The 10,945-nt window shown below is 37.4% G+C and overlaps 1 pseudogene; it reads right to left on the reverse strand.

Moving 5' to 3' along the window:
• Positions 1-322: 322 nt before the first annotated feature.
• On the reverse strand, positions 323-1,798 carry LOC128515582 (putative nuclease HARBI1; annotated as a pseudogene).
• Positions 1,799-10,945: the final 9,147 nt, after the last annotated feature.

Here is a 10,945-nt window from a genome sequence, read left to right on the forward strand (position 1 = left end):
TATTCCAACTTGTTTAAATTATTATTATTTTTTTTTTAATTATTTATTTATTGGAAAAGTGTATTTTACATAAAAAAGATGTTATGTTAATGTTTAAAAAAAAATACTAATTAGACCATCTCTAGTTCTGAAATGCCATCTGTTCTGGACAATGTAAATAAATGAAATAGTGTCCATTTTGAGCATGTGTTTTATTTATGCATCACTACATGAGCTGGGGGTTGGGGCTCAATGGTCACCAGTGGCTTTACATAAAATAACTGTCCCTGTAAAGGTCCCTTACAGTCCGTCCTTCCAATCTTTCCTCAAGAGCTGGTATGTCTTACCACTGCACCTCCACAGTGGGCAGTTTCTCCCGGCGTATGGTTGCTATATTGTGTAGCACAGCACAGGCACCCACAATGTTGCACACTCGGTCCGGCCTTACTCTAAGGCCCTTCAGGCACTGGAATCTGCAAGAGTTAAAGCAGTGAGAGCTGTGTTAACCTTAAGTAGCCCTGCAATAGTTGTAAAATGTGTACGAATTTCAAACCTGGATTTTAATTGGCCGAAGGTCATTTCTAACCGTGCCCTTGTTTTCGAGTGGGCATTGTTAAATTGCCTTTCTGCCTCAGTATGAGGTTCTGGGTAAGGGGTTAGGAGGTATGGCATGCAGGCATAACCCCTGTCCCCAAGCAGGACTCCATTAAACTCCCCTGCAAAAGAAAGTACATACTGTATAAGGTATATATATATATATATATATATATATATATATATATATATATATATATATATATATATGTATGTATGAAGACGTATAAAGTTATGTGTGCCTACTGACTGTTAGAACTATTTCTCTTTTAAAATTATGATCACTACTTTCAATAATAAAATGATTGTGAAGTAAAAACCCTTGCTTGAAATGTTCTCTTGCCTTCTGCAAACCTCTGTTTCAGTGAAGATGCTCGAAAGATCCTGGAGTCATGGACAGAGCCTAGCCATTTCGCCTCAACATTAGTTATTAGGCAGTTGCTGTCACAGATCATCTGAACACAGAGAGTGGATTTAATGATATAGCATATTTTGTCTGGCGGAGCATAAATTTAAGATTGCTCAATATATGAATTGATGAACAATGTTAAATTCAGAGCTAAATCCCTCTACTGGCAATGTATGGAGTTATTGCCAATCTACATACCTGTACATTGAAGCTATGGAAAGATTTCCTGTTCACATAGTCTGCCTCAGTTGGTCCAGCTGGGGCCTGTATTCTGATGTGGGTGCCGTCCACAGCACCCAAGACAAGGAAAACCTGAGGAACAAATTTAGCTTAATACAGGCATATCAATTTTTAAGTTTACTTTAACTGTCACATACCTGCTATTGCATAAAAGTTCTCCTTGATCCTCTGTGTTGGTAGATGGCCAGGGAAGGTGATATAAATATTTAAATATTGCCTCAGAGGACGGTAGACCATCCTTATTTCATGGCATACGATTGCTTTAGCCAAATGCTCAGCATCACCAACACTGTAGAGAAATGTCCCACTGGCAAAGAAACGCAGTGCAATACAGACAGATTGCACTGTGGTCAGGCATTGACTTCGCCGTGTGGGTTTGCTGAGGTGTGGTTCCAACAGCTCACATAGGTAGACTATGCTGGGTCTGCTGAACCAGTATCTCTCCCACAGATAGTCATCTGGGAAGGCAAGAGGGTTTAAACTGTCCCTAAAGACCCTTGGGGCTGGTGGTCTGAAAGCTCTTTCTAATATCCGTGCACCCTCATCCACGGGGTCTTCAATAAATGAACAGGCCATAATTACATACTGGGGCTTCTCTGTTTCTCTTTCGTTCTGAATCTCCATGCAGGGGTTGGTCTCACTCAGTACTGCTTAAATCGGCCTGACCTTCATAAGGCAATTAAGCTGACATCTCATTATTTTTTATTATTATTATTATTTTGGTAAATGTAATAAGGCTTTTTTGTGTAACTGCTTATATAATTTAATGATTTTCTTTGCTTGATATGAACCAGCAAGTTCCTTTGATTTATTTTAATGCCACAGTGTGTGCAAGTCACCCTGACTTGCTGCCGGACATGTACTCTTTTTGCTGACGATGCTGAAGGTGGTCCTGGTGCTGCTGATGGAGGTGGTGCCACTGATGCTGGGGATGGAGGCGCTGCTGCTGAGAATGGTGATGGTGCCACTGATGCTGGGGATGGAGGTGCTGCTGATGCTGGGTATGGCAATGGTGCTGCTGATGCTGGGGATGAAGAAGGAAGATGCATTGTTGGCTATCACAATGCGAGACTTATTCCTAAACAACATGTTTTATGAAAAGAAGAAATTTAGGCTCCCTTTCTTTTTACTTTTCAGAGAGTAGAGGACCTGGACATTTTCTTGCAGGAAATACAAGACAAAAGAGACATCCGTGTGTCTTGTTTACACAACCCTCACTTGTGAATGTACTAGTGGGGTACTGTAATGTAAATATTGATTTTTGTTTTGTAAAATTTCTTTAATATTTTGTGTGAAAAATTAGTGTTGTGTTCTTGAAATATATTTATAATTTTATGACTTCTTATTATGACATTTTATCTAAATTTAAGATTTATTTTGTGTTTAGATGCACATTTTCCTGTTTTAGGTTAACAGAAACAAATAAATCCAGCAAAAAACTTGTAGGACAGTGGAGTATGTGACCATTAAATGAAGTTGCATGGCTGGTTTTAGGCTACTGGACTGGTCACTTATTTTCATTTAAAATAATAATAATGAAACATAAAAAATAACATAATGTGTAGCCTATCACATGACGGTGGAGTCTGTCTAAAATTATAGTCAAAATTCAATTTAAATAAACTTCATTATTTATTATTAATTATTTATTACATTATTAATCAGATGATTAGAATAGTTGATGAATTAAAGAGGGGTTTTATCCAAAGCGTAAATACAACGTTTTAAAAATTTATTAGAAACACACACACATACATAGTGTGAGTAATGTTCTTATCAAGTATTTGTGTAAAACGACACTATTCGTAGGCAATAAAGCATTATTAAAATAAAGTATTTACGTAATGCCGTTAGTCAAAAAAATGGTAGTGGCCATGCTGAAAATAATAAATCATAATCATGACAAATATTGGAGAAAGATAAGGATTTACTTCCATTATGGTTGAACTTGCACTGACATTAACATCCACTTGGTAGCGCTTGATAGCGTCTCAAGCCCCGCCCACTAGACCTAGCAAGGGGGAGCTAGAGCTCCAGCTCCTCCCATTTGGCTTTGCAGCGAGCACCCTCTCGACTTGTTCGGAGGTGTAATTTACCATGGCAACTCAGCAGGGATTTATTTAAGACACGTTGATGGAACATAACTCTTACTTAAATAAGACAGACTTTCCCTTAATCCTGCTTCGTGTAAATTACCCCCCTGAACTAATCAGTGACGTCACCTGTTCTGTGCACAGAGAGAACTAATACATGGCGTATGCTGTCCTAATACTTTTGACCACTTCTGTCTCTCTCGTAAATGTGTAACAAACTACTTTAACTTAAATTCCTTTATCAAAGTAAAATGCCTAGAATATCTGACAGTATATAATTAGTGTAACACTGCAGGTGCACTGACCGGGCCGCTGCCCTCTGCCATCACAGTGAAGCACTTTCTCCTGCAGGTCTGTTCTGTCTTCTAATGACGTTTAGATAAGAGCCAGTTTTGAAGACGCCCACTTCCCTGGGTCATGTGACTGACGAATGGAGTCTGGTTCTGGCTCGAATTCTTTTCATATATTAAATTTTACTCCTTGAATTTTTATCTGAATTTTAGAATATAAAATTAAATGTGGATTAAAATCGAGACTGTGAAATTTCACAGCTTAAAATGGATGAATTAGAATTTCCTGTGACATTCAGAGCACTTAAATTCATAGATATTGCTTTTTAAAGGCAAATATTTTAGTTTTTATTTAAATTTTAAAAATAAAGATTCAAGTGATGGAAAAATGTTTTTTAAAGGCTGATATAATTCAAATAATTTGGCTTCTGTAAAGTTCACTCCTTGCACATTTCTACAGGTAATCAAATGATATTGAATGCAGATGAAGTTCCTGATTCTGGTTCTTACTGTGATGCTGATAAGCGGTGAGTGTAAACTGGGCTTCAGGTCAAGTGTTATAAATAATCAGAAGATGAAGCTCATTAAAATCAGTCCTGATGTTATCAATGAAAACACTAGTTAGTGATTGTGAGACAATACTCAAAACTGTAATTTCAAGTGATGCAGTACACAATAATATTTGTTAATGAAAAGTTAAATGTGAATGTGTCTTTTAATTTCAACTCTTCTGAATGTTTGGGGAAAGTCTTACTTTGTTACTGAATGTATAAATGTGCACTTGATAACACAGTATGTATTCTCTAATTGACCTTGAATTTTAGTGTTTAATAGCAGTGAGTCTGCGCCAGTAGAAGTGACTCTCAGACCCAAAAATGTCCAGGGATTTTTTCATCAGTCATCATCATTATCATCATCAATCACTGTTCCCTTTGTTGGTTAGTTTGATATGTTGGCTACATCTGAAACATCAAAGCTTTCATTAGTTACATTTGTTACACTTGTTTTTATTTCACTGTAGTAAGCTAGTCTCTACATTATTACAAAGGGGAGTGATTCTAATAGAAAGGGAGAAAATCACTGTATCAGACTTCAATAACTCACATGTGTAACTGTAACAATGTGATTTGTTTTGTCCATCAGTGTAAAATTATGTATCCTCTAGTTGATTTATGTGTAAAATGGTGACAGTGAAAACCAGGAGGATGGGAACTCACACATTAGATAAAGTTAAGGAGGAAAGATAAAGTATTGGGATTAGAACTGATACACAGGTGAAGCTCAGAGACTCCGTTCTCCTTCACTACACTCTCAAACACTGAAGGTAAGATCTTAGACAATATCATGATTATGGGACACTTTGGGGTTTTTGTTGATTTGTTTTCACTATACTTATTATAAGTATAATTTAACCATTTGTACAATATTGTAGCTACTCTCTTCCATGCTAATCCACTCCCTAGGCTTTTCTACAGTTAATAAAATGATATTTTAGGGCATGCAAATTTTTTTTATTTTTATTTTTGAAGAAAGATGAAGACTCTGTTCCTGACTCTGGTTCTTGCTGTGATGCTGATGAGCAGTGAGTGTACACTGGGATTAGAGTTTTTATTTAAAGCTTTTATATGCATATTTCAAATATAAGTGATCTGTAATAAGAAATCAGAAGATGAGGCTCAAAAATCAAATCAGACTGAAAATCAGTCTTGTTTATTTGGGACACAAGGCAATGTACAGTAAAAGCTGAAGTGAAGTTGACTATCCTCACTTTTGAGAAGATGACATTAACATTTGAAAGCATCAAAGGCATCAGTTGAAAAGTGTTTTTTTCTGGTCAGGAAAAAAATATTCAGGAGCCGTTATACTATGTTCTTTAAAAATAAAAGAATCATTATGCACAATTTATCAAACTTTGACAACAGGACCCAAATGAACCATACAACTTGCTTGACTAATGTAAGTACTGAAAAATAAAATAATTAATTAAAAACAACAATAATAATTTATCACAGTTAATATAAAAAAATATTATATGAATGGGAGTTACCTGACTGATCTAAGGACATCAATACAATCACTGGAAACCTTCTGATGTAACCTTAGTAATGAAGTAATCAGTAATGACAGTATAAAAGTGTGATCCAAGTTCATGTAGGCTAGCAACATCTCAACACTGATTAATTTACATAAAATATAAACTAGTATTTTTATTACATACATAACATTATTCTTATGAAAAGAGTAGATGCCTGTATACATTTATATTTCTGTTTCTTTCTTATTTTCTTTCTTCATTTTCCAAATAGTGTAGCTGATGCTAAGATTTGTTTATCCACTGCGATATAAAACCATAAAACAATTTTACTCACACCTTAATCCAAAATGTAGTTTAAGCTGCTCCTAACAATCTGTACAGTATATGTGGTATGTACACAAACATCTACACTCACAGAGATACAGGTTTATTTTAATATAGAATAAATGTAAAAAAAAAAAAATCCTTACATATAAACCATGTATAAAATTTTAAAACAAGTTTATCACAGACATTTGAGTCATTCATGCTAACCTTAAGTACGTGGGAGGAAAGATTACCAATAAGCTTATATGTAATTAACAGTTTGTGTTCTAGTTGTGTGATGCTCTCCAACCTCTTGCACTAGTGATGCTGATATGCTAATAGAAGATTAAATATAATATATCAGAACATTAGGTTGATAATGAATTAATAGATTGATAGGTGAATTAATTAATTAATTGATTAATTAAAACCATAAAACGATATTGATTAGAAGTAGATGTTTGTAGAAAGTTCATTATTTGTTTTTGTCTCCACTCTGTTCAGGTTCTTCTCTGAAATGCTACAAGTGTTACATAACTAGGAGACTACATTGTGCCCTGGTTCCTGAAACCTGCAAGAAGGATGATGTCTGTGTCAGCTATGAAATACGAACTAGTTTATGTATGTATTTATTATTGCAGCTTATCTAAATTAAAGCATTTTAATTACATCTGGTTCTGCATTAGGACTTGCACTGACTAAATGTCTAAATGTCTTTTATGTCCTCAGTAAACAAACGAGTTCAAATGTGGGACTGTGCCTCTAAGGATCAATAAATTAAAAAAGTCACTAAAATGTATATTACAATACATATTCACAGTATTGTATTCATTTTATATTTGGTAGAATTTCATAGTGTGCCTGATCCAAACACACACAAATTTAGAGGTGCAGTGGATATAATATATCTGACGATAACCTGGCATAATGAGATGAATGGTTATAGATGAATGAATGCATGAATTACACACCTGGATTGGTGCATTATCATCCTTATATGCGGCATCGCATTCAGGATACAATGTTTGAATCATTTGGTGCACATGGTCCTTCAGTGGTACTTGGCAGTGACACGCCCATCTTGCACAAGTATCAGGACCCGGGAATGCCATGATATTGCAGCCCAAACCATCACTGATCCACATCCATTCTTCACTTTGGCATGCAACAGTTTGGGTGGTATGCTTATTTAAGGCTTCTCCACATCGTAACTCTCCCGGATGTGGAAAAGACAGTTGAAGGTGGACTCATCAATAACAATACAACAAAAATGTTTTACATTGTCCACAGCCCAAGATTCTCGCTGCTGGCACCATTGAAACTGACGTTTGTTAGTGGCACGAGTATTTGGCTATAGCAGCCCGGCCATGTACCTGTACATTGACCATGTGGAGTCTTATAAGTGCATATTTACTTCTGCAGTGAGTTGGACAGCTGTGGTTTTATTTTTTTGGGATACAATGCAGGTTAGCACCCAGACATCCCTTTCAGACAGCTTCTTCTTCTCCTTTCTCCACCAGGCTGGTCAAATTTAGCCATGAAACCTCCAACACCAGGTTGCCCAGTATTTCAGTTTATTATTGCAGCTCATTTAAATTAAAGCATTTTATTTACATCAGGTTCTGCATAGGGACTTGCACATACAGTATTTACACAGTACAGCAGTCAGTGCAAGTCCCTATGCAGAACCTGATGTAAGTAGAATGCTCTCTCTCTCTCTCTCTCTCTCTGTGTATATATATATATATATATATATATATATATATATATATATATATATATATATAGATAGATAGATAGATAGATAGAGATGTGTGTGTGTGTGTGTGTGTGTGTGTGTGTGTTTATAAGTACTTATTTACAGAAAGTTTTTATTTATTTTTGTTCCCTAAATCAGTGAGGAAAAGCATGGGTCAAAATCTATGCAGCAATTAGGGCCAAGTCAAACAAATCCAAAGCAGAAATCCGTGAATAGGAATACGAGGCCGATACATACATTCATCAAAAACATAGCCGGAAAGAGCACCAGTCAGAGGCTTTTTCGCCAGCCATATGTGCATGGAAGAACAAGTGCTTTCACTCCCACACGCTGGGTAACACTTTACAGGGCACTGTTTCCACTCTGCTTGACACTAGAAGCATGGTAACACTCGCACATCTTTTTATATTGCCACCCAACACACCCCAGTGCAATCCCTTGCCTGTCCCCTGTGTCCATGGTGATTAGCAGGTGGTGTCTTCTGTGCACATCTTCGTTGAGGATCACCTGGGTAAATACAACCTTAAAGCTGAAATTAATACCTGAGTTGCCTGTGCCTCTACTCGTAGGTCAGGATTGTCTTAGCTTGCATCCAGAACTGGAAAACCGCGTCCAGAAAAAAAGTAGCAGCGACACAGCGGCAGCGCTAAAAATTAAGGAGAGGCTACTGATTCTTCTAACCCAGTAATACCGTACCACAGAAAAGATACAAGATTGCTTCCACTGGCTTTTCAGCAGAGTGGAGTTCCTAAAGGAAATTCCAACTGATCAAGGTTTCTCTTTTATGTCTAAATTAATGTGTGATATGTGCCGGCTGTTGCAGATTAAGCAGATCCGGTGGAAAGATTTAATCAGACGTTAACTGATTATCCTACATGTCCTGTTTGCTGTCCGTTAAACATGCATGCATTTACAGCATGTTGTGGCATGACCAACATTGAGGAGTTGACTAGCTCCTGGTCCAGCTCCATTGTCATGATGCCAAAGTCTGATGGGTTGATCAGTCTATGTAATGACTTCCAGTTAAACACAATATCCAACTTTGAGCTATTGGCAGATGGCCCTTACACCAAAGGCCAAAGAGGCATTTGCAACTGATTAGGGCCATTGGCAGTATTGGGTTCTGCCCTATGGTCTCCACACTGCCCCAAATACATTCCAGTGGCCAATGCACATCATCCTAAGAAACCACTGTCCCTATGCTGCTGCCTATTTGGACAAAGTCATCATCCACTCAAGTAGCTGGGAGGATCATCTGCACCACCTGAAACAAATATTGGGTGAACTGCAGAAAGCAGGTCTAACAGTCAGAAGTGCCATTTGTGGCTGACTGAGGCATGTGTCTCAGCCTATCTCACTCACAGCACTGGAGGCCCCCAGGGGTGTGTTCTGAGCCCCCTGCTGTACTCTTTGTGACTGTGTGGCCACTACCAGCTTTACCACCATCATTGAGTTTGCTGATGGCACCGTTGTGGTGGGCCACATATGGGATTAGGTAATTACGTAACAACAAGAAAAACAACAGTTAGTTGGTATTTTAAGACACAGAGGTCAGCCTTTCTGTAATAGTTCTTGCAAGAACAGTATTGTCAAGTGCATTTGCAAAATCCGTCAAGCACCATAATGAAACTGGCTCTCATGAAGGCCATCCCAGGAGGGCGAGACCAAAACCTACCTCTGCCGCAGACCAGAAGTTCATTTAGAGTTATCAGCCTGAAAAATGACCAATTAACACCTCAGATTAGAGGCGTTATGAAGTCTTTACAGAGCAGAAGTAGCAGAAACATCTCACCATTAACTGTTCAAAGGAGATTAATGCATTTTTTGGACGCCTTCAGCATTCCTTTACAATGAAGAAATAAAAATCAGGAATCATCATGGAGTTAGAAAGTGTTCTAAAACTTTTGAATGGTAGTGTATATCCCTTTATAATAGCCTGTACGCCCACTGTGTGCAATACCATGTAGTGTATAAAACCTTACACTAACCATCATTAAAGTTACCATGGACCTCTTGCCTGTTTAACGCTCTCCTCGTCCGGCCTTTCAGTTTAGGTGAATACCCATGTCTTGGTAGGTTTGCGGCTGTGTACTAATCTTTCCGTTTTCGATTGATAGATTGAACAGCATTCCGTGAGATGTTAAAAGCTTAAGATATATTTTTATAACCTAGCCCTGCTTTAAACTACTCCACCACTTTATCCCTCATCTATCTGATGTGTTCCTTGGGCTTCATGATGCTATTTGTTCACTAATGTTCTCTAACAAACCTCTGAGGGCTTCACAGAACAGCTGTATTCATTTATTTTATTTTATTAAATTACACATAGGGGGACTTTATTTAATAATTAGGTGACTAATTCAGCCATTGGTTCCACTAGATTATAGTTAGGGGTATTAGAGTAAAGAGGGAGAAATACAAATGCACACCACACTTTTCAGGATGTTGTGGTTCAGCTCTACTCTAATTGCAGAAGTCCGTGTAACAGCACTGGGCTTTGCTGTAAATACTTTGCTTTATAATGTTGCACTCTGCTGAATAGACACAGCGCTTCCTCTGAACTCGTTGAACTAAGGAAATAAGAGACATTCAGCAGTCAGTGCAAGTCCTTATGCAGAACCTAATGTAATGAACCTGCTTTATTTTAGTGCCTGCCTGTGTGTGTGTGTGTGTGTGTGTGTGTGTGTGTGTGTGTGTGTGTGTGTGTGTGTGTGTGTGTGTGTGTGTGTGAAGTGCGATTATGCATGGAAAGGTGTTTAAGAAAAAGTGTAATGGGAGCTAAATATGTGTGTGTTTGTGTTAAATTTTAGTTGACATTTTAAAATTTGTTGCCTTAAGATCTGTTGTGCTGCTGTGTTATATTAAATGTCTTATTAACATGACTTTCTGATAAATAGTCAGAAACATACAGAAAAAATTTAATCCATTATAGCTGACACAAACATAATCCTTCCTGCAGGTTTCAGGAACTGGGTTACATTTTTCCTTCGGACCTGGGTAACACTTGTTGCATTGCAGAGCAGAACCTGTAACAGAGTGGATACCAAATACCAAATAATAAACTTTGCTGTGATATATTATACTTACTCTTTTCTCCCTACTAAATATCAGCAAACTCACACACTAGGACACACATGTTTGTTTATAACATTATGTAGATGTCACTGCTGTATCAGATTACTTCCCTCTTATTTAAGGTCAGCATGAACAGGTTCAAGATTCAAAGAACTTTATTAATTC

Source organism: Clarias gariepinus, chromosome 28 (assembly GCF_024256425.1).
Source record: "Clarias gariepinus isolate MV-2021 ecotype Netherlands chromosome 28, CGAR_prim_01v2, whole genome shotgun sequence".
In the NCBI taxonomy this organism is placed as follows: Eukaryota; Metazoa; Chordata; class Actinopteri; order Siluriformes; family Clariidae; genus Clarias; species Clarias gariepinus.